Source organism: Notolepis coatsorum (assembly GCF_963971535.1).
Source record: "Notolepis coatsorum genome assembly, chromosome: 15".
Taxonomy (NCBI): Eukaryota; Metazoa; Chordata; class Actinopteri; order Aulopiformes; family Paralepididae; genus Notolepis; species Notolepis coatsorum.
This window is the reverse complement of record NC_140179.1, coordinates 83,246,089-83,271,197: the sequence shown is the minus strand read 5'-3', so window position 1 is coordinate 83,271,197 and position 25,109 is coordinate 83,246,089. Positions and strand designations below refer to the sequence as shown.

The following is a 25,109-nucleotide window of genomic DNA, read 5'->3' as shown; positions in this document are numbered from 1 at the left end:
ACGATTCTCTGCTCCAGCAGCCACAGGACCAAAGCAATATAATCCAGCCGAAAAGGGCTCTGTAGTCGTCGGTGTAGGTTATCCAGTGTACATATCCACACGGTTCTCGTCTAGGGCTCCTCGGATGACGGCACAAGGTTAGGCCGCCCAGCCTGGATAAGCACACTAGCTCGGTACGATGAAACGTTGGTAATGCTGGTCACTGTAGAACGGTAGCCGCACGATACACTATACATAATAGACTATTACTTAATAATAGAATAGGTCGAACTCGACGATACAGCGTTAAACTCTGACACTTCAGCTATCAATTCGCACGCGGTCTCAAGGCTCTATTTCGGGGCAAAACGGGCCCACTTCACAGCACGTTGTAGCGTGGTGTGAGGCTTCAACTTATTGGGTAACACACTGCTGTATCCACCTGCAACGTATTTATACGTAAGGTGAATAATCTAGTACCAGCCTTATTTCTGTCTCGTATTACTGCGCAAATCTGGGCATGTTGTCTTAGCGGTGACTTTGAACTAGACATTGGGGGTATGGCCGTGGCGCCTAGGGGTTCGCTGTCCAATAGGAGAATGAATATTATGGTCTGGCCTGTACTAGGTAAAGGGATATTCCGTATATATGTACAAAGAATATACAAGGGATATCAGACGATATACAAATACTATACAATATATCTCAAGTAATAAATATATATATTCGGTTTAATCTGACCCAAATAGGCAGTTACCTATATATTAAATGAATAGTTAGCTACCTCTATCTTAAATTGATAGGCAGTTACCTCTATTGTGAGGTTTTGTCCGCTGCTCACCTACTCTCTCTGTTCCTTTTAGCCTGCTGTTAAGGAATTCCCTTCTCACTCACTCTCACTAGCCCCCACCCTCTCGTTCGTTACTCTCGTTTGCTCTCAGCGGCCACACCTTGGACTACCTGTCATTGTGTGTTTGATTGGTCTTGTGCCGAACACACACTTTAGTTTCAAGTATCAATTACCTTCACGCACCTGTGGTGCATTCTCATTAGTTCCCCTGTGGCCTTTAAGTACCTGGCTCTTCCCCTCTGTTCCTCGTGGGGTCGTGTTGTAACATGCAGTAACATGCCGTATCATTCCGTATCAGATTCTCAATCACCAAGACTCCTTCGGGAGGTCCTCTGTCTGTCTCTGCTGTTTTCTTCTCCGGCGTAAGATGTGCTCCAGCCTTCGCCTCCTGTCGCCGTTGCCTGAGGGAGATACTGGACTGCGCTCCCTAGACTTCCACGGGAGGTATCCCAGTGTTCCACTTCAGACCTCCGCGCGGCAGGCGTCCTGACGCACATCCAGACCCCCGCGCAGCAGACGCTCAGAAACCATCCAGACCTCCGAGCCTGGCGCGCATTCCGCGCAGACGCGCTCTCCACTCCAGACCTCCGCGCAGCAAATGCGCCCTCCGTACCGGCGCGCATTCCGCGCAGACGCGCTCTCCACTCCAGACCTCCGCGCAGCAAATGCGCCCTCCGTACCGGCGCGCATTCCGCGCAGACGCGCTCTCCACTCCAGACCTCCGCGCAGCAAATGCGCCCTCCGTACCGGCGCGTACTCAAGGCGACGCGCACCATCCAGACCTCCGAGCCTGGCACGCTCTTCCGCGCAGACGCTCTCCAGATGCGTCCTCTGTACCGGCGCGCACTCCAAGCAGTCGCGCACCACCCAGACCTCCGCTTGGACAACCCGCTTCCCCGTGGCGACGCGCCCGTTCCGTTCCTGTTTCCAGCGCTCTTTACGCACTACGTCTGGGTGAGTTTTTTCTGACTGTCTTGATCAAATTCCGTTTTCGTGTGTTTTTATAACACTGAAGATTACCACCTTTTTTATCAGACAGTCACTCACCCAGCGTGTGCCTTTTTGTTGTTTTCACTGGGATAATATTTTTGGACCTTACATCTCCCACTGTGTGTTTGTTCACACCGAAGATATTATCACATTGGATTGTTTTTTGGACTTCACTCTCAGTGTCTATTTTTTGCACCGAAGATATTTCACTTGGGATTGTGTTTTGGAACATTGCTCACTGTGTGTGTTACACGAAGATTAGTTCACTTGGATAACTTTTGTATTTGGGTACAAGTCACCTCTCCCGTTCTCCTGCTCGTTCTACCTGCACCCTGTGTTGACTCGCTCCCTCTCTCTCTCTCTCGGTCCCGCATCACCTCGGAGATTCTGCCGAGAGAAGTCTGCAGAGCGGCTCAGACGTCAGCATCTGCTACCCCCTACTACCACCACGGGAGAAGCTGCAGAGCAGCAGAACATTTTCACTCTTGCTTATTCCTGTCTTGTTTAGACTTTCCTATTCTGTGCTCTTTATTGCTTTTTCCCTTTAGCCTTCCCTTTGCCTTCCCCTTAGCCAGATCGGCTCTTAAAGGCACTGGGCCCTTTCCCTTTCTTGTTTATCCAGTATTGGTGTTCTCCCTTAAAGGGACAGTGCCGTTTTTCTTGTTTGTTCAATAAATGCCCGTTCTTGGCTTATTTTCATACCTGTCTTGTGTTGTGCGATTGGGGTCGGTTACAAACCATAACAGTACGACCCCACCAAATCGACGACCCCAGCCAGCACAGACGGTGTATGTTGAGTTTGCCTTTTTTTTTTTTCTTGTTCCCCTCTAGCTTCCCTGTTAGCCCTGTTAGCTCCCCTGTTAGCTTGTTAGTCTCCCCGGTTTGGCTTCCCTGTTAGCCCTGTTTGACTCCCCTGCAGCTTGTTGGGCCTCTACTACCAGCATGGCCCCTGCCTGCCAGCCTTGCTCGGCAGCTAGCGCAGCCTCTATGTTGATGTAGCAGTACAGCTAGCATAGGCCCTGTAGCTATCAGTGCCCTGGCAGCTACCCTTTCCCCCTGCTAGCCTAGCTCGGCAGCTAGCGCAGCCTCTATGTTGATGTAGCAGTACAGCTAGCATAGGCCCTGTAGCTATCAGTGCCCTGGCAGCTACCCTTTCCCTCTGCTAGCCCTTTTCCCGGTGCTCCTCTTGGTTACCACTCAGCTCCTCTAGTTGCCCCTCAGCTCCTCTGGTTACCCCTCAGCTACCCTACCTTGCCCCTCTGCTACTCTAGTTACCCCTCGGCTACCCTGTTCTTTTGCTTGCCCCACTTCTGTTGTGGCTTCCCCTGCTGGCTTGGCCCAGTACCTTTTGTTTTTTTTTGCCTTGTTTTGTCCCCTGCCACTCTGTCTGTATTTTTTGGGTCGCCGGGTGGCTCCCGTTGAGGGGGGGGTACTGTGAGGTTTTGTCCGCTGCTCACCTACTCTCTCTGTTCCTTTTAGCCTGCTGTTAAGGAATTCCCTTCTCACTCACTCTCACTAGCCCCCACCCTCTCGTTCGTTACTCTCGTTTGCTCTCAGCGGCCACACCTTGGACTACCTGTCATTGTGTGTTTGATTGGTCTTGTGCCGAACACACACTTTAGTTTCAAGTATCAATTACCTTCACGCACCTGTGGTGCATTCTCATTAGTTCCCCTGTGGCCTTTAAGTACCTGGCTCTTCCCCTCTGTTCCTCGTGGGGTCGTGTTGTAACATGCAGTAACATGCCGTATCATTCCGTATCAGATTCTCAATCACCAAGACTCCTTCGGGAGGTCCTCTGTCTGTCTCTGCTGTTTTCTTCTCCGGCGTAAGATGTGCTCCAGCCTTCGCCTCCTGTCGCCGTTGCCTGAGGGAGATACTGGACTGCGCTCCCTAGACTTCCACGGGAGGTATCCCAGTGTTCCACTTCAGACCTCCGCGCGGCAGGCGTCCTGACGCACATCCAGACCCCCGCGCAGCAGACGCCCAGACACCATCCAGACCTCCGAGCCTGGCGCGCATTCCGCGCAGACGCGCTCTCCACTCCAGACCTCCGCGCAGCAAATGCGCCCTCCGTACCGGCGCGCATTCCGCGCAGACGCGCTCTCCACTCCAGACCTCCGCGCAGCAAATACGCCCTCCGTACCGGCGCGCATTCCGCGCAGACGCGCTCTCCACTCCAGACCTCCGCGCAGCAAATGCGCCCTCCGTACCGGCGCGTACTCAAGGCGACGCGCACCATCCAGACCTCCGAGCCTGGCACGCTCTTCCGCGCAGACGCTCTCCAGATGCGTCCTCTGTACCGGCGCGCACTCCAAGCAGTCGCGCACCACCCAGACCTCCGCTTGGACAACCCGCTTCCCCGTGGCGACGCACCCGTTCCGTTCCTGTTTCCAGCGCTCTTTACGCACTACGTCTGGGTGAGTTTTTTCTGACTGTCTTGATCAAATTCCGTTTTCGTGTGTTTTTATAACACTGAAGATTACCACCTTTTTTATCAGACAGTCACTCACCCAGCGTGTGCCTTTTTGTTGTTTTCACTGGGATAATATTTTTGGACCTTACATCTCCCACTGTGTGTTTGTTCACACCGAAGATATTATCACATTGGATTGTTTTTTGGACTTCACTCTCAGTGTCTATTTTTTGCACCGAAGATATTTCACTTGGGATTGTGTTTTGGAACATTGCTCACTGTGTGTGTTACACGAAGATTAGTTCACTTGGATAACTTTTGTATTTGGGTACAAGTCACCTCTCCCGTTCTCCTGCTCGTTCTACCTGCACCCTGTGTTGACTCGCTCCCTCTCTCTCTCTCTCGGTCCCGCATCACCTCGGAGATTCTGCCGAGAGAAGTCTGCAGAGCGGCTCAGACGTCAGCATCTGCTACCCCCTACTACCACCACGGGAGAAGCTGCAGAGCAGCAGAACATTTTCACTCTTGCTTATTCCTGTCTTGTTTAGACTTTCCTATTCTGTGCTCTTTATTGCTTTTTCCCTTTAGCCTTCCCTTTGCCTTCCCCTTAGCCAGCTCGCCTCTTAAAGGCACTGGGCCCTTTCCCTTTCTTGTTTATCCAGTATTGGTGTTCTCCCTTAAAGGGACAGTGCCGTTTTTCTTGTTTGTTCAATAAATGCCCGTTCTTGGCTTATTTTCATACCTGTCTTGTGTTGTGCGATTGGGGTCGGTTACAAACCATAACATCTATCTTAATTTAATAGTTATTTACCTCTATCTTCAATTCATAGTTAGTTACCTCTATCTTAAATGAATAGGCAATTACCTCTATCTTATCCCTCCTGCAACTACTGGCCCAGTTCGAAAATTCATGAACTTGAATGTACATCGGTTTGTGATAGATTATTAGTTACTGGGTATGTCAAAGTACCTCATATTTGGTACCATTTTGAAGCTAACAACTAGGGCTTTCCAATGATATAAAATATGTGTATGATTATCATCAGTATTATTGTTATTATTCTTCATATGTAGTTGCACTTTGTTGAAATTGAACTTGAAGATACAAATGAATTTTCAAGCACTTTCCTTACTTGGGAACAGAAAGATTAGAAATATCATCTATTGTTCGAAAGTTATGAATGAATTAATTATATATATATATTTCACATATTACAAATTATTCATAAAATAATGTTATGTGTGTGTTAAAGTTTTTATTCAAACTTACCCCGTTCTCTTCCTCGAGCCTTGTCTTCCTCTATGCCAGGGCTATTCAACTAAATTGTTCAGGGGGCCACATTGTCAGAAACCCAAGGGGCCAGGGGCCGGACTGCCACGGCGCCTCCCCGTGCTATGAATATATGTACACTTGACACAACACGCAACCACATTTTCACAACTTTTATTTAACTACATTGCAAAAGTAGTATACTTTTCAAAAAAAGTGCTTCATTTATGTGCCACATCTGCAACATCTCCTGCAGAAAGTGCTTCATTTATGACTGTGCAACAACTGCAACATCTCCTCTTCAACATTTCAATATAAAAATAAAATAAAAAACAAACAAGTGCATGATGTGCATCTGAACATTCTAACATCAACACTTGAACAAAAAAACACATTTATAGTGCAGCTGAGCTTATGAAAAAGTGCTTCATGTCTGTGCAACAACAGCAAATCACAGCATCTTATAGCACTTATTGTCCACTCTTAACTCTCAAACATCAGGGGGGTGGGGGGCAGACAGGCCTAGCCTACATACACACATCTAATGAGAGCGATTGCACTTCTTTGACTGGGCAATGGCAGAGAAAGAGGGTTCATAGGAAGTGAGGGCTACCCGCAAACAGTGATGCAAATGCTCATTTTGTCAAGGAGGCACGTTGCTTGTTTTAATGGCATTCATGTGAGAGAAACTGGATTCACAGGTGTATGTTGAGCCAAACATTGTTAGCACAGATATTGCCAGCGTTTTTATTTTGGGGAATGTCTTGACATGAATACACTTTATCCAAAATGTTGTGGTGGATTCATTCTCAAGTGCCTGCTTCAGAGCAGATGATGCTTGCATGTCAATTATTTCAAGTTGCAGGAGACCTTCATCAATGTGAAGTGATGCAAGGAACTCTTGTCCTTTTGTGGAAATAGCAGCTACATTGGCAAATGGGTTGCTCACAAAATGCATCAATTCTCTGGACATGTCAAATTTATCAAATCGACTTGCAAAGTTTTCCCTCAATTTATCAATGAAATCTATCATTAATTGAGTGACTTTTGGCTCAATTGTGCGTGTTAACGTTGACATAAAAAAAAAGTAAAAAAAAAAAAAAAAAAAAAAAAAAAAAATTATTTATTTATTTATTTTTATTATCATGTAATCTTTGGCGGGCCGGTCAGAATCATCCCGCGGGCCGCCAGTTGAATAGCCCTGCTCTATGCCCTCTGCCTCTCTACAAGCATCTTCCCTGGGTTAGCAGCAGTGCTATCTGGGTCTGGGTCTGGGCTAGCTTGACGTTAGCGGCAGCTAACCGGGGAGGGATCATCCCTATGTTCCCCGGGTCCTATGTTCCCCGGGTTCTATGTTCCCCGCTTTGATTGATTAATCATTAATAGATTGAAATTTTTATAAATTTTTATTATTTTATTAATTATTAATGTCCGCCTTGTTTCGAACGGTTAAGCTTAGGCCCTCTTTCGAACTGGTTAAGGTTAGAGTTTGGAATCAGGGCTGGTGGTCTAAAAATGTCAATCAATCAATCAATCAAAGCGGGGAACATAGAACCCGGGGAACATAGGACCCGGGGAACATAGGACCCGGGGAACATAGGACCCGGGGAACATAGGACCCGGGGAACATAGGACCCGGGGAACATAGGACCCGGGGAACATAGACATGCTCCCCCGGGGAGCTAGCTGAGCTAATGAAAACATGCCGGCTGTAGGCATTCATCTCCGGCTAGGCGGGGCGGGTCGACCCGGTCACACTTATCGTCTGTTTTGGGCCGATAAAGCGCTCTCTCAAGGCGTCGACAGCGTTTTAAATTAATAGTTAGTTACCTCTATCTTAAATTAATAGTTAGTTACCTATATCTTAAATTAATAAGCAGTTACCTATATCTTAAATTAATAGGTAGTTACCTCTAAATAAATAGTTAGTTACCTCCATCTTAAATTAATAATAATATAATTATATTATATTTAATGTTACTGTGTCTCTAGTTGTCCTCTAATCAGTCTTCCTATCATTCTGTTATATTTTATGTTACTGTGTCTCTAGTTGTCCTCTAATCAGTCTTCCTATCATTCTGTTATATTTAATACGTGTCTCTAGTTGTCCTCTAATCGGCCTTCTTGTCTCATCGGTCTCAGCTCCGGCCTCTGCCTCCCACCTGACTCTATCGTCTCTGAGCGGCTCAGACAGCCTGACGCTGTCCTGGTCGCCCCCCTCTGGCCACTGGGAGAACTACAGGCTGTTTCTCTACAACGGGTCCCAGGAGGTGGCCAGCACCGCTGTGGGCCGAGAGGCTGTGGAGCACAGTTTCTCCGGGCTGGGCCTGGTTCCTGGGAGGTTGTACAAGGCTGTGGTGAGAGTGGAGAGCGGAGGGAGGACCTCTGAGGAGAGCTGTCAGGGGGGAGTAGGTGAGATTGACTCAAACTATTTACATGATATTAGATTGGATTCCATTCCATTTCGATTTCATTCGATTCCACTTGATTCAAATGTATTGTCATCATTACACAGCAGAAGTACAGTACAACAAAAAGAGGTTTGGCATCTAACCAGAGTGCAAATGTAACAGTAAAGTGCAATAGTAATATACAATGTACAGGTGATTAAACTGGATATCAAATATATAAATTAGTACTACTGAGTAATAGTGCTCAGATGTTCAAGTTTCAAGTTCAAGTTTCTTTAATAGTTGTCATACAGAAGTACAGAATACTTTTGTACAAAATGCTTCTTACTGTTGCGCTCCAGAGACTGTGCATGACAAGATAAGTATGAAATAAAAACATAGTAAAAATTAGAAGTAAAAAAAGAGGTCACAGTGTTCAGTTTAGACATATGTACAATGTTCGTAGACGTAGTTACCATACAATATACAATACTGTGCAGTGTACTAATATACAATACTATATAGTGCAAGGCATAAATGGACGAGGTGCAGTTTAGGTACAATTCACAGTAGGTGTACGAGTTGTAGTGCAAATCCTTTATCAATAAATATAAAGTGTAAGTGTGTTTGTGTGATCTAAAGTGTGGAGAGTGGGTGCTGCAGTGTGTTGTTTGTTTGAGTGAGTGTGTGCTTGTGGGTGTGTGTGCTGTGTGCATTTGATGGTTGTTGCATAGTGATTATTGTTCGTTTAGCGATTATGTATGTACAGAGTTGTAGTATTATTATGTACAGTGATACAGGTATAAAGACACTATGATAGTAAGTCATATTGGCCAGCAGCGTACTATACAGTACAGTATATATATACGGTAAGAATACATATATATATATATAAGGTATGTACAGCATTATTGTACATGCTATCATACAGAGTTTTATGGGTTATAGACCTGTTCGCTGTTTACAAACATACCGCGTTCGAGCCAATCAGCAATACCAACCGAGTCACGTGACTAAGTTGCCCACTACCTGCGCGAGCTGCTGTGCAAAAAAAGTACAACGGGGCTCTATGGAGAAACCATGCCCACTTGATGCACGCGCATACTGAGTCTGAGTCTGATGTATACAGTGAACAGGTCTATAATTGCAGGTGTATAAGTGGTAAATATAAATATATAAATGTATGTACTGTATATGGTATATACAGCACTATTGTACATGCTACTGTATCAGATTTATATGGGTAGACTATAGTATGAGGTATACATAGTTAGTGTTACAAAGGATCAGATTAAACCGAATATATATATTTATTGATTGATATATATTGCATAGTATTTGTATATCGTTTGATATCCCTTGTATATTCCTTGTACATATACACGGAATATCCCTTTAGCCTAGTGCAGACCATGGTATTTCATTCTCCTATTGGACAGCGGTCCACAGGCGCCGGGGCCGTGCCTCCAGAGTCAGGTTCAAAGCCACCGTCAAGACATGTCTGTACATGCCCGGCCTTGCCCAGGGATACGAGACAGAAATGAGGTTGGCACTAGATTGTTCGCCGTGCATATAAATATGGCGCAGGTGAATACAGAAGTAGAGTTACCCAATAAGTTGAAGCCTCACCCACGATACTCCGTGCGGTGAAGTATGGCCTGTTTGGCCCCAAATAGAGCATTGAGACCGCGTGCGAATTAATAACTGAATTGTCAGAGTTTGGCGCTATACCGTCGAGTGCGACATATTTCTATTAAGTCAGTAATAGTCTATTTGTGTATAGTGTATCGTGCGGCTAAAGTTCTACAGTGACCAGCATCACCAACGCTTCCTCGTATCAGCTAGAGTGCTTATCCAGGCTGGGCTGCTTTCATGCCGCTTTCACCCGAGGAGACCTAGACGAGAACCGTGTGGACATGTACACTGGATTAATCTACCCGACGACTACATAGCCCTTTGCGGCTGGATTATATTTGTTTTGGTCCTGTGATTTATGGAGCGGAGAATCGCCGACGCCTACACGTGTTGGATTTACCCTGTGAGGAGACCAGTCGAGTCTGCGCCTCAGAGAGCCTGAGGCCGGCTAGCTTTCTTCACTGTGGAGCTACAGTCTACGGAGAACAGCTGTATTCGTCTGTGGATCAGGAGACGGTGCAATAGTCTCTTGATCCACAGACGAATACAGCTGTTCTCCGTAGACTGTAGTACTTGGAGTCTCCTTAGTCATCGTTGACCAGACTCTCTACTACCGACAGATCCTCTACCCCTGCTGGCTTACAACCGGGGGGACCCTTCCAGTATCTCCCGCTATATATTACTAGTGTACCATAGATATAATTCCCTAAGATTCAGGTTGTATAATTACCTCCTGCGTAACCAGAGAATGGACATTCGTTATTGATTTGCCTACGCACATTCCTTTGCCTTATAAGCGCATCCAAAGTAAAATACAGAGAAGTATATTATGTACCTTTTGCTGCAATAAATACTTGATTACACCTTTGTGTGGAACCGATTCATTGTGGGAAGTGTTCATCATATTTATATATCATGTACTGTATGGCCAGTAATTAAAGTACATAAAGCGGTAGTGGTTTAATGATACCATACTTATCAATACAGTCAGGGAATTGTACCCCTCAGTTACAATTGGTCCTTCGAGCCGGAGGGTAACTAGTGTAATATTAATATAGTGGTATTAATATTGATATGGCCTATGATGAACACTCCACAAAACGGTTCTCCTAAAGTAGATCGCCCGCAGCGTAGACGGCAGACACCTCAGTACTTAGAGGATTACGTTGCCAATATACTACCTAGCTTTCTACAGACGGTAAACGCGGAAAAAGTAGATAGATAAAATTATGTCCGACCCTATCGACCAGGCTACCCCGCCAATAGAGGCCCTAGTGGGTTCTAACGTAACTGACCAAGCTCACGGTAGGGACCAGGAGGGACCCGACATGACTTTACCCCCCGCCAAGACCGAAGAAGTAGTCCCCGGAGAGCTCCAGGATAAAGACAGCCCTCCAGGGATGGAACTCTACCCGCTACAAGAAGAGGAGAGCACCCCGGAGATGGATCTCCAGGACTCGCCACAGGAGAACAGATCTCCAACGAGTACTGCCAGGAGCGGATCACCTCAACCAGCGTCTTCCCCCAGCGAGGTGGACAAGATGCTGGCACAGGCATTCCTCGCCAGCCTAGCAGCCTCAACAGAGCGCGATCGACTCCAAGCACAGACGCTTAGTGAGCGCGAACATTCTTCCATGGAAAGAGAACGCCTTCAGGCGCAGCAACGGAGCGACGAAGATCGTATACGTCTAGAGATTAGACGCCTTCAGACGGAAGAGAATATGGTAAGGGACCGGGCCGAAGCCCAGCACGCCGCCGCCGAAGCCCAGCGCGCCGCTGCCGGTGCCCAAAGAGAAGCAGAGCGCGACCTCGCTCTCACCAAGCGCGAAGCCGAGCGCGACCGATTACAAGCGCAGATAATGGAGCAGCTGATCACCAGGGCAACACCCCCTCCCTCCGCACGGGGTTCCAGGGCCTCGTCAAGACAAGGGTCAAGGGCACCCTCCCCTACCCGATCAAGCGACCCTGAGCCCGACCACCAGAGAGAGCCTATACCCCCCTCCGAACCCCTTCCCCGACCGGTCCAAGTGAGACCCAGCTACAAGGAAGAAACGGTCTACACCGCGGAGAGGCTAAATAGACGACTACAGGATCTAGAGGACCTGCCAGAGGAAGAAGAAGAGGGAGAGGAGGAGAGTCAAGCCCGACAGCAGCACAGTACTCCACAGGACCAGGAGGTCCAGTACAGCCCAGGCTCTACCCCCGCGGCTCTGCGCTACAGACCCCCGACTCGATTCACGGGTGAGCTTGACGCACGACCAGCCCCGAGGAACAGCACCTGGATACGCGGGCCATGGTACCCAGCAGGTACCAGCCCACCAAGAGGCGTAAGAGGAGACTCGCCTAGGAGGCCTCTCTTCCAACACTCACCGATGTGCCAGCCATCCATGGCATCATACATTGGCACACCGACGTTTCCGGACTTCACCCACGAGAACAGAGCACAGTACACGGAGCTACGAATGTGCTTAGAGACAATGATGTCCGATGTAGCTGATGAACCGTACAAGTATGCTATCCTACTGAAGCACCTCAAGGTGCCCCGAGCGCACAATATAGCGCTGGCCTATGCCACCTCTACTACCCCATACACAGCGGCTCTAGCAGCACTCGACCAAAGATATGGACGCATATGGGACTACGTAATACAAGAGATAAGGCATATTGACCGCCTACCCCCAGCCACAGACAATCGCTCACTAGATGACCTGTCTATCAAGGTACAATCCCTGGTAGGGATGCTGGGGGCGCAAAGAGAAAAGGGTATGCACGAACTGTACGCGAACTCTAATGTCGAGAGGATTTTAGAGAAGCTTCCGCCCGCCCGACAAGAGCGCTTCAGGCGGCAAAGAGACCACCGTGATCCTAACGGTCCCGAGCCATCCCTCCTAGACCTAGCCGACTTCCTGGCGAGAGAAGTCAACAGCCTACGGTTGGATACGTTCATGCGGAGCACCCCAAGCTCCAGAGAGGGACCTAGGAGAGCAAACGATGGCCGAAGATTGGTGACCGTCATGCACCAATCAGAATCAGTACCGAGCAGCAAGAACCACAGTACCCCCTCGATGAAAGAGAAGTGGAAGATGGTGTGCCCGTACTGCGAAAAGGAACACTGGTTGTCACAATGTGACACGTTCAAGAAGATGACCGCCGACGAGGTGAGTCAATGGATAAAGTCCAACCGACGCTGTTACCGATGTGCGCGCAGTCACATGGCAGCCGATTGCCGCTTAAAGAAGAGGTGTAGTCGGTGTGACGGAGCCCACCTAGATGTCCTACACGACAGTAACAGAAGAAAGCCTGCACCCTCAAGCAGCACAAAGGCAAGTGTTATGTACATTGACCCCGCCAGCAGCGGGGGCGCCCGGGTGCTCTTAAAGGTGGTCCGCGTAACACTGAGTTACCAAGATAAGGTCATGGACACTTACGCCGTCCTTGACGACGGGTCAGAGAAGACCCTTCTCCTCGCGTCCGCTGCGGCCCAGCTGGGGCTGCGGGGGAGCGAAAACCAGATGACGATTCGGACAATAAGAAGAGATCTAAAGACGATAAAGGGCGAGAATGTCTCCTTCACTATCGCAGCAAACGGGCAGCTAGAGAGACGGTATAGGATTACTAACGCTTTCACCAGCCAAGAAATAGGCCTGTCGCAGTACACCTACCCCATCGCCAAGCTGATGGATAAATATGTGCACCTGCGTCAACTACCTATACCGCTCATAGACGGTGCCACCCCGACCCTGCTGATAGGCTCCGACCATGCAGACCTCATCGTCCCGATAGACCGGGTCCACACAGGGCCCAGAGGCTGTCCTGCAGCAGTCGAGACCCGCCTAGGATGGACATTACAAGGCCCCCTCGCTAAGTCTCTTAACCGAACAGCAGCCACTAACTGCCTCCACTCCAGAGTGACAGAAGAAGACACCACCCTCCTACAGCATGTCGAGAGGCTATGGACACTAGAGACAATGCCCTTTAAGAACGAAAAGAAAGACATTCGTTCCAAGGAAGACATTTACGCTATAGCCCTCCTCGAGCAGGGGACAAAGAGAGTCAAAGTCAACGGAGTGATGAGATACGCAACTCCACTCCTGAGGCGAGAGGGTATGCCTACCTTCCACGCCCCAAAAGAAGCGACGGAGCGGTATCTATTGAACACAGAGCGGCGCCTAGCCAGAGACCCCGCTCAAGAGACGGTGTACCGCGCTGAGATTAACAAGCTAATCACAGCGGGACACATAAAGAAAATTGACATTAAAGAGGCCGATCAGACGACCGAATCATGGTACGTGCCGCACCACAAAGTCCACCACAACGGCAAGGATCGTATTGTGTTCAACTGCAGCTACCACATCGGATCACAAAATCTGAATAAAGAGCTCTTGCCCGGCCCAACACTCGGCCCCTCTCTACTAGGCGTGTTACTACGTTTCCGCCAAGACAAGGTGGCCATCAGCGGCGTCATCAAAGGGATGTTCCTGCAGGTGAGACTAGTGGAGGAGGACAAGCCCCTGCTGCGGTTCCTATGGAGAGAGAGGATCGGGGATGAGCAACCAGCCATCTATCAATGGGAAGTCCTCCCTTTCGGAACCACATGCAGCCCATGCTGTGCTACGTTTGCACTGCAAAAACACGTCGCAGAGGACCCAGCAGCTGATGAAGAGGTCCGACAAAGTGTAGGAAATAGTTTCTACGTGGACAACTGTCTGCAAAGCGTCTCGACGCCAGAAGAAGCCGAGGCCCTTCTACTCAAGCTCCGCGCCTCCCTGATCAAAGGCGGCTTTGATCTCAGGCAGTGGGCCAGCAGCGACCCGCAAGTATTGCGCAGCCTCTCCCCCGAGGACAAGGCAGCAAGCAGCGAGACCTGGATGGCGACCATCCCAGGAGAAGCCCAAGAAATGACATTAGGACTAGTCTGGCGCTTCAAAACAGACTCGCTCCATTATAAACACACACCCCTGACCAAGGAGCAGGGAAGGTCGACTGCACTACCGACCACCAGTCGGAGTGTATACAGAACACTCGCCAGACAATATGACCCGTTGGGATGTATTCTACCTTACACCACCAGGGCAAAGATGATTGTAAGAGCGTTATGGGACAAGGACCAGGGCTGGGACGACCCCATACCCGAACACCTTGCATCCACATGGAGAGAGTGGGAGACGGAACTCAGCTCACTCCCAGGTGTCAACATACGCCGCAGCTACTTCCCACCCACAGTGAGGCCGGAGACGTGCCAGATGGACCTGCACGTCTTCAGCGACGCCTCCGAAGTAGCCTACGGTTCGGTGGCCTACTTGCGTGCCCGAGAGGAGGGAGGAGAAATACATACTGCTTTCATCCTGGCTCGCTCAAGAATAGCCCCACGAAAGCAACAATCTATCCCGCGTCTAGAGCTCTGCGCAGCCCTAGCAGGAGCGCAACTCGCCACGTTAATCCAACGTGAACTCACCATTCCGGTGTAAAGAACAATCTTGTGGTCAGACTCCACGACAGTACTCACATGGATCCGGTCTGATTCGTGCAGATACAAGGTCTTCGTGGGAGTCAGAGTCACAGAGATTCAAGATTTAACAGAAGTAGCAAGCTGGAGGTATGTGGACACAAAACACAACCCAGCTGACGTCATCACCCGGGGAATGTCCCTGGATGACCTCACCCGTCACAACCTATACAGTGACGGGCCAGAGTTCCTCAAGCTCCCGGAAGAAGAGTGGCCTACACCCACCCCACGGGAAGCGAGTAAAGAGGAGGCCGAAAACAAGAAATCTATGTTCTGTGGATTGAACACACTCGTCTCCACAGACCCCGACATAGACGATTGCCTCACCCTAGAGAGTGCGCAGCTAAAGACATTCCTGTGGCACCACCCAGAGGTTCAGCTCACTACTGACATTACAGCAGCTGACTATGAAGAAGCAGAACTTCTTCTACTACAACGAGCCCAGAGAGACTCGTTCCCCGATGAGCTAGACTGTCTACAGGGAGCAAAGCCCGTCCCATCAGACAGCAGACTGCTCCACCTAGCCCCCGAGAGCGACGCCCATGGTCTCATCAGAGTGGGTGGTCGTCTGCGGAGAGCTCCAGACTTACCGGATGACGTCAAGTACCCGATAGTCTTAAACAGCCGACACAAGGTCACAGAGCTGATCATAAAGAAATACGACGAGGATGTGCATCACGCCGGGGCAGAGAGAGTCTTCGCGGAGATCAGACGTCGTTATTGGATACTGCAAGGGAGAGAAGCAGTGCGGCGCTTCCAGCGAACCTGTCTAGACTGTCGTAAGTGGCGAGCGCAGCCCAGTATACCCCGGATGGCTGACCTACCTCCCTGTCGCCTCCGACTCGGCGACAAGCCTTTTCACTCCACCGGTATGGACTGTTTCGGCCCGCTGTATATAAAGAAAGGAAGAGGAACCGAGAAGCGGTGGGGTATTGTATTCAAATGCATGACCACCCGAGCGATGCATATAGAACTCCTTCCAACCATGAGCACAGACTCATTCCTTATGGCCTTCCGAAGATTCACATCGCGGAAAGGCAAACCGTCTATATTATTGTCTGATCACGGGACAAACTTCAAAGGCGGAGAAAGAGAGCGGAGAGAGAGCTTCCAAGCTATGGGCCCAGAACTTAAGACCCACCTCGCTCCATCCCAGATTGACTTCCAGTTTAATCCCCCGAACGCACCTCACTTCGGTGGAACTTGGGAACGAGAAGTACGTTCAATAAAGACAGCCCTGTACGCCGTGCTTGGGGCCCAGACCGTGGCGGAAGAAGTCCTAATGACAGTCCTCACGGAGATCGAGGGAGTATTGAACTCAAAGCCCCTCGGTTACGTCTCAAGTGATGTAGCAGATGTCGACCCAGTCACCCCCAACACACTCTTGATGGGGCGGCTGGACCCCGCGCTACCACAGACAATGTACAGGCCTGAAGAAGCGAACGGCCGAAGAATGGCTGACAAGTTTTGGAACAGCTTCCTACTCCACTATCTACCGTCTCTACAGACCCGCCAGAAATGGGTGAAAGAGAGAGACAATTTGACAGAAGGAACAGTCGTCATGATTATCGACCAGTCACTACCCCGAGCTATGTGGCCGGCTGGCCGCGTAAGCAAAGTGATCACCGGTGCCGACGGAAAGGTCCGAGCAGCCGAAGTGCTCGTCCAAGGACGGATCTACACCCGACCCGTGGCGAGGCTAATAGAACTGCCAAGGCTCCCCGATACTATCGATGACGACCATGACCCCATGACTTTGTGAACTGCCCGACCCCTCACAACAGACATTGAGTAGTGGACAGTGCGGTTAATCTGTCTCTGCTTAGCTAATTAGGTGGGATTAATTAGGAGGCGGCTGTTACAAAGGATCAGATTAAACCGAATATATATATTTATTGATTGATATATATTGCATAGTATTTGTATATCGTTTGATATCCCTTGTATATTCCTTGTACATATACACGGAATATCCCTTTAGCCTAGTGCAGACCATGGTATTTCATTCTCCTATTGGACAGCGGTCCACAGGCGCCGGGGCCGTGCCTCCAGAGTCAGGTTCAAAGCCACCGTCAAGACATGTCTGTACATGCCCGGCCTTGCCCAGGGATACGAGACAGAAATGAGGTTGGCACTAGATTGTTCACTGTGCATATAAATATGGCGCAGGTGAATACAGAAGTAGAGTTACCCAATAAGTTGAAGCCTCACCCACGATACTCCGTGCGGTGAAGTATGGCCTGTTTGGCCCCAAATAGAGCATTGAGACCGCGTGCGAATTAATAACTGAATTGTCAGAGTTTGGCGCTATACCGTCGAGTGCGACATATTTCTATTAAGTCAGTAATAGTCTATTTGTGTATAGTGTATCGTGCGGCTAAAGTTCTACAGTGACCAGCATCACCAACGCTTCCTCGTATCAGCTAGAGTGCTTATCCAGGCTGGGCTGCTTTCATGGCGCTTTCACCCGAGGAGACCTAGACAAGAACCGTGTGGACATGTACACTGGATTAATCTACCCGACGACTACATAGCCCTTTGCGGCTGGATTATATTTGTTTTGGTCCTGTGATTTATGGAGCGGAGAATCGCCGACGCCTACACGTGTTGGATTTACCCTGTGAGGAGACCAGTCGAGTCTGCGCCTCAGAGAGCCTGAGGCCGGCTAGCTTTCTTCACTGTGGAGCTACAGTCTACGGAGAACAGCTGTATTCGTCTGTGGATCAAGAGACTATTGCACCGTCTCCTGTACTTGGAGTCTCCTTAGTCATCGTTGACCAGACTCTCTACTACCGACAGATCCTCTACCCCTGCTGGCTTACAACCGGGGGGACCCTTCCAGTATCTCCCGCTATATATTACTAGTGTACCATAGATATAATTCCCTAAGATTCAGGTTGTATAATTACCTCCTGCGTAACCAGAGAATGGACATTCGTTATTGATTTGCCTACGCACATTCCTTTGCCTTATAAGCGCATCCAAAGTAAAATACAGAGAAGTATATTATGTACCTTTTGCTGCAATAAATACTTGATTACACCTTTGTGTGGAACCGATTCATTGTGGGAAGTGTTCATCATATTTATATATCATGTACTGTATGGCCAGTAATTAAAGTACATAAAGCGGTAGTGGTTTAATGATACCATACTTATCAATACAGTCAGGGAATTGTACCCCTCAGTTACAGTTAGGATTGCTATGATTACAGTGTAGGGTAGTTGTAGACAGTGAAAACAGTAGGTAGGTATAAATTGAGTATAGGCAACAGGGTTTAAAGTCCATACAGTCTGGGTAACAGAGCCCCTAGACGGGGTAGGCAATTAAGTTTGGCCGAGGGCCAAATTTTTTCCAAGCCATTGTATGGGGGGCCGGAAACAAAAACAATGGCTAATTTAATATATTGATAGTGAAAACATTTTAACTCTGTGACTAACCACCTTATAACTAAGACATACATTTGTGGGGAGCTCCAGTAGCTCACCATGTACCTCGACGCGAAGGCGTCGGGGAATACCGTGCTGCGTCACAGATCTGGTTGACTCCGAGTTCGATTCCCGGACCCGCCGTCATTTGCCGAATGTCTTCCCCTGTTCTCCCTCCCGTTTCACCCTGCATCTGTCGGTCATGCTTGACCAGAAAAGCGATAAACGCTAAAAAATGAAGTTTAAAAAAAAAAATACATACATTTGTGGCAGAGGCAGATAATGGACAAAATAAACTAGCTGCATAGGTGGCCTAATAAACTGTAAACGACATACACATTTGCACTGAACATTATACCTTTGTCTTTTTGCCATTTTATTATAAAACCAGAGACAAGCGCCTCTCTCTTATCGGTCTATCTTACATTACGCGCAACCAGCCCGTCTATCTGACAGCCCTTTCTGTGGAGCACACTGGACTAGTGAGAAACAATAGGAATTTTCCATTGGTTCTCCCAGTCCACTTGACCATTTCTAGCATTTCCATTGGCTATAGTGACAGACATAGATATATGATAAATGGATAGATACAGCGGATTAGATACAGTCCACAGAAAACAACCAATCTAGATATTTCAAGATTCTATGCTTTACATCTGCGCATTCTCTGAGAGATGCACACAATTTTTAGATGACAATCGATACAATAAAGCAAGTCTTTATCACAAACAAATCCAAAGATATTTAATGTTTTACAAAACATGTCTAGTGTTGCGCCCGGCTTTAGAGGGTTAAAAGCCTAATTATATTTTTTATTTAGTTAATAAATGTCTTGTTGTAATTCCTTATATACCTAATGTAGCGCATCTTCTTGAAGCAGATTCAGCTTTTTTTGCTCTGATTTGACTTCAGTTTAATTGCATTGTTACTGTTCACATGTGTGGTGCCATCAGTCATATAAGTAAAGATAAAGTTTGAATGACTTACTGAACTGGTGTTTTAATTTCACACCACACTGGCTTGTTTGTTATTTCAGCACCAGGCGCTGTCCACCGACTTTTTTCATGTTGAGCAAGCGCTACATTGCACCTCGCTGCCTACCTGTTATTCACTCTCAACATGGATAAAACAAAGTATAATAAGTAGGGATGAATGAATGAATGAATGAAAACTTTATTTAACAGATTGCAGAATGGGTACAATACAGTACGGCTCAATACATACAATTGTTAAGGGGATGCAGACCTGAGAAAGACGTTTGTCTTGTTTCCATCAGGGTCCCCCATTTTCAATTCATATAGACATTTATGACATACATAACATACATGACATTTATGGCATAGGGACATATAGGTATTTAGTACTGATACATTTGTGACATAGGCGGTATTCAAATATACAGTACTGTTACCCCTAGATCCTGACAGAGTATATACATATGATGGGGAGGGGACTGTACATTAGGAGGGGGTGGGTGGGTGGGAGGGGAATATACATACGGCGGGGAGGGAATATATACATGCGGTGGGGAGGAGACTGTCTATTAGGAGGTGGTGGGGGTTTTGGGCATTTACGGTGGCCAGTTTCGAATTGCAGCCTCCCGTAGGTGCTCTTTAAGGGCGGTTTTGAATGTGGGCAGGGATTCACATTCCTTTACAGCTTTGGGTAGGGCGTTCCACATTGTTGTGGCATAATTGCGAAACGTGTTTAGTCCCTTGTTTGAGCCGAATCTGGGTTTAACATGATTTGTTGAGCTTCCTCTGGTGTAGTGGTTGTGGTATTCACTGACCTTTGGGAAGTATTTTGACATGTACATGGGCATCCCGGTCGTATAGTGTATCTTGTAGACCAGGCCCATTGCAAGTTGCTGTACTCTGTCGTCTACTCTAAGCCATCCTAGGTTGGCAAAGTGGGCAGGGGTGAGGTGGGTTCTGGGGTTCAGGTCAAGTAGTAGTCTGACCAGTTTGTTTTGTGATGTTTGTAATTTTGTTTTAAGCGCCTTTGAGGTGCTTTGGTACCATGAGGTGCACGCATAGTCATAGTACCCTTGAATGAGTGCTCCTGCCAGAGTCCTCAGGGTATTCTTGTTTACCAGAGAGGAGATCCGGTACAAGAATCTAGTTCGTTGGTTGACTTTTTTTATTACATTGGATGCCATTTTGTCACAGGAAAGATTTGCCTCTAGGATGGAACCCAGGTAGGTAATTTCGTCTTTCCTTGTGACAATATTGTCACCCACTGTAACTGAGAAGCCGTCGGTCTTGCTGAGTTTGTTATTTGAACCGAAGAGAATGGACTCTGTTTTGCCCATGTGTAATGATAGTTTGTTATCAGCGAGCCATATGCAGATTTTGCCTAGTTCCGTGCTGAGGGTTTTTTCAACCTGCAATTTGTTCTTGTCAGAGACCAGCAGGGCTGAGTCGTCCGCAAACAGGAACAAGTTGCAGTCACAGGCTGACGACATGTCATTTGCATAAATTAGGAAGAGTAGCGGTCCTAGTATGCTTCCTTGTGGAACACCACAGCTCACTGTGAGGGGGGGGGATAGAGTACCGTTTACCTCTACCATCTGTTCTCTCCCCTCCAGGTAGGATTGCATCCAGCTCACTGATAGGCTATCAAAACCAATTGCTTTTAGCTTGTCCATTAGAATGGAGTGATTGACAGTGTCGAAGGCCTTTTGTAGGTCCAGCATGACCATGCCGCAGTATTTGCCAGCGTCCACCTCTTGTTTGATGTGGTCGTTCAAATAGAGGAGGCATGTGTCAGTGGAGTGGGACGTTCTGAAGCCAGATTGGAATTCGTAGATTAGGTTTTTTTCCGCCAGGTACTTTTCGACCTGTTCGTAGACTATTTTCTCCATGACTTTCGAGATGGAGGTAAGAATAGAAACAGGGCGGTAGTTGCCTGGGTCTAATTTGCTGCCCTTTTTGTGTAGAGGGGTCACTCTCGCAATTTTGAAGTCCTTGGGGACGTGCCCCTGTTTTATAGAGAGGTTTATTATGTGTGTGATGACTGGGGTGATGGCGGCTGCTGCGTCTCTGAGGAATTTGGAGGGGATGTTGTCATGGCCAGTGGCCTTGTTAGGTTGGAGGGCGCTCAATTTTTTGAGTACCTCATCGGTTGTTACCATTTCAAGTTTGAAGTCGTCTTTGTGGACCCCTAGGTTTTTGTAGTATGCTACTATGTGTTCTACCCCATGTGGCGGTCAGGTGGCGTAGCGGAGATTGCGTTCGTCACCAAGTTGTCACCAGCTTGGCTGGCCGTTCACACTAATACAATTGGCAGTATTAGAGGGTGGGAAAGGTGGCGGGGTGGGTCCGGGTCGTTGTAAACAGTGACTCCTACAGTTCGGTCGGGGCGCCTGCTCAGCGCGGATAGGATCTAAGGGGGGTAGTGTGATCCTTCCACACGTTACACCCTCTCAGTGAGAGTCCGCGCTGCCAGGTGAAAAGAAGCGGTTGATTGGCTAGACGTGTGTCGGAGGAAGCACGTGATAGCCTCCACTCTCCCAGACCGACTGTGGGGGGTAAGTGCGCAGCGACCAGGAAGGGGATTGGGAATTGGCATAACGACTAACATTGGGATGGGAGAAAATCGGAGGAAAAAGGAGGGGGAAAAATATCAATAAAAAAATAATAATAAGTAGGGATGCTCGATATTGGCTTTTTTACCGATACCGATATACCGATATTGTCCAACTCTTAATTTCCGATACCGATATCAACCGATACCGATATATGTAGGGTTTCCCCCCAAAAAATGGAATAATTTCAGGTAATTAACATTACATACCTCTTGTTGTGGAATTAACACAACATTATGCATACTTTTGACAATAAATAAAATCAGAATTTGTTCTTACTTGCTTGCCTGGGTAAATAAAGGTTATAGAAATGAAAAAAAAAATTGAAAACCGATACCGATATTTTCCGATATCACATTTGAATGCCGATATCGGCCGATAATATCGGTAGGCCTAATAATAATAATAAGCATTCTTTAGGTGGTGGTAGTTTCTCTATTTGGACGTTATAGCTAACATATAGCCTAGCGTAGTTGGTAAAAAATATATAATAATAATAATCTGAGGGGCCAGATAGTATTGCTGGCGGGCCAATTTCGGCCCACCGGCCGCCTATTGCCGACCTGTGCCCTAGGGTATAGGCAATGGAGTCAGAGTTCAGAGTTTATATGGTACAGTATGGTATGTTACTCTTTTTAGAACAGCTCCGTGGCACTGCATGCTATCTGCACACTTTTCTTGGTAGCTTCCCAAAGAGTTTGAAGCATAATTTTAAGTCCCTCCCCCTCTCCAGCTCCTGGCCCCGTGTTGGACCTCCACATCCGTCACTCAGACGAGACCTCCCTCAGCGCCATGTGGAGCCACTCCCCCTCTGCGTCACGTGACGGCTACTTCCTGGAGATTCGCCACGGTAACGGCACCGTGGACACCAGGGAGGTGGAGCCTAACATGCGAGAGTGCACGTTCAACGTACTCACGCCCGGGCGGCTGTACCTTATCACCGTGACGACGACGGCCGGACCGTTTAACAGCTCCGCCTCCGTGCAGGGGCGGACAGGTAGGACTGTGTGTGTGTGTGTGTGTGTGTGTGTGTGTGTGTGTGTGTGTGTGTGTGTGTGTGTGTGTGTGTGTGTGTGTGTGTGTGTGTGTGTGTGCGTGCGCGTGCGTGTGCGTGTGCGTGTGTGTGTGTGTGTGTGTGTGTGTGTGTGTGTTATAGTCCCCAGGCTAATAGAGGTGGACAGTCCATATTAAACCATAATGGAGGCATTTTAACACTGATCATGATCTGATAGCACTAGTGTGTGTGTGTGTGTGTGTGTGTGTGTGTGTGTGTGGGTGTGTGTGTGTGTGTGTGTGTGCGTGTGCGTGTGTGCGTGTGCGTGTGCGTGTGCGTGTGCGTGTGCGTGTGCGTGTGTGTGTGTGTGTGTGTGTGTGTGTGTGTGTGTGTACCACAGTTCCCATGGCGCTGCGTAGCATCAGTCTGACCAATAAGGGAGTGGACAGCCTCCAGGCATCATGGGAAAAACCGCCCGGAGACCTGGACTCATACTCACTGATAGTGAAGCACGGCAGGTTGGTAAACTATTACTAATATTATTATAAGATAAGGACTTTATTGTCCCTGTGGGGAAATTACTTTGTTGTAATAGTACAGTGTGCCACAGGAAAGGTACGAAAATAGTTGGTCTCGTCAGGAAACGTAAATTACTAATCCATCACAGGAAAAAAAGGTACATAATGTTATGATATAGCCATAAGTAATATATTTTACATATTGTATTGCAAAAGTCATAAACAAATGCAGCAACCAGGAGTTGAACCAACAATCATTATAATAACCACTGTCTAACTATGATTATAGTTGGAGTTAAGGTTAGTTTTAACATTCACAGTTATGGGTAAGACATAAAGTTAGTGTTAAAGGAAAACTCCAACATTTTGGGAAATTAGCTTATTTAACATCTTCCCTGGAGTTAGACAAGAAGATACATACCTTTTTTGTCTCTGTGCATGCATTAGGCTTAGGGAACAGCCGCTCCGTTAGCGTAGCTTAGCTTCATCACTGGAAGTGGGGGGGGGGCAATAGCCTGACGTTCCCTACAGGGTCTTACAGTCACCAAATACACTCCAAATACAACTCCAAAACGTTCCTGTAAACATGTTGTGACCTGTGTATTTACCACGTGGAGAAATAAAAAATTATTGAATTCGACAATTACGTTTTCTAAGCAGATATACTCGGAACTATTTTTTGCCTAAGCACTCGTCTCTGGGCGCAGTGATTTCAGTGCTACTTTCTAACGTGACGCCGTGTTTGTTTACATTCTCATTTCATTCAAATGATCCGAACCGATTGAAGTTTATGGATACCATGACTTAAAATCCTCTTACCTTGACAATTAAAAGCCTCCCCAATTTAGAAAACAGTAATCCAATGGTTGGTATTGATAATATAATACTAACTACTGCACGGAGCTAACCGGAGCTAACACAGACCCGGACGGTCAGTAAAGCAAATATAATGACTTCCTTTCTGGGTTTTCAAAATAAAAGAGCGACGTCTATAGCAGCGGAAAACGTTTATTTTGTACATTATCTAACGTTAACACAAACCTAAACTAACTTCAATCGGTTCGGATCATTTGAATGAAATGAGAATGTAAACAAACACGGCATCACGTTAGGAAGTAGCACTGAAATCACTGCGCCCAGAGACGAGTGCTTAGGCAAAAAATTGTTCAGAGTATATCTGCTTAAAAAACGTAATTGTCGAATTCAATTATTTTTTATTTCTCCACGTGGTAAATACACAGGTCACAACATGTTTACAGGAACGTTTTGGAGTTGTATTTGGAGTGTATTTGGTGACTGTAAGACCCTGTAGGGAACGTCAGGCTATTGCCCCCCCCCCAACTTCCAGTGATGAAGCTAAGCTACGCTAACGGAGCGGCTGTTCCCTAAGCCTAATGCATGCAGAGAGACAAAAAAGGTATGTATCTTCTTGTCTAACTCCAGGGAAGATGTTAAATAAGCTAATTTCCCAAAATGTTGGAGTTTTCCTTTAAGGTTAGAGTTCCATCCCCAGCAGGGGAACTTAAGAGTTAAATCTTTTTGAATAT

The 25,109-nt window shown here is 47.6% G+C and overlaps 1 pseudogene across 1 annotated transcript in view; it reads left to right on the top strand.

The window, feature by feature from the left end:
• The window catches only part of LOC311242116 (receptor-type tyrosine-protein phosphatase beta-like), a 119,090-nt pseudogene that overhangs the window by 31,141 nt on the left and 62,840 nt on the right, over window positions 1-25,109 (top strand). Inside the window, exons 6-8 of the transcript XR_014620995.1 lie at window positions 7,648-7,917; window positions 22,784-23,047; window positions 23,445-23,562. The product of XR_014620995.1 is annotated as a receptor-type tyrosine-protein phosphatase beta-like (transcript). The remainder of the gene's footprint in view (window positions 1-7,647; window positions 7,918-22,783; window positions 23,048-23,444; window positions 23,563-25,109) is intronic.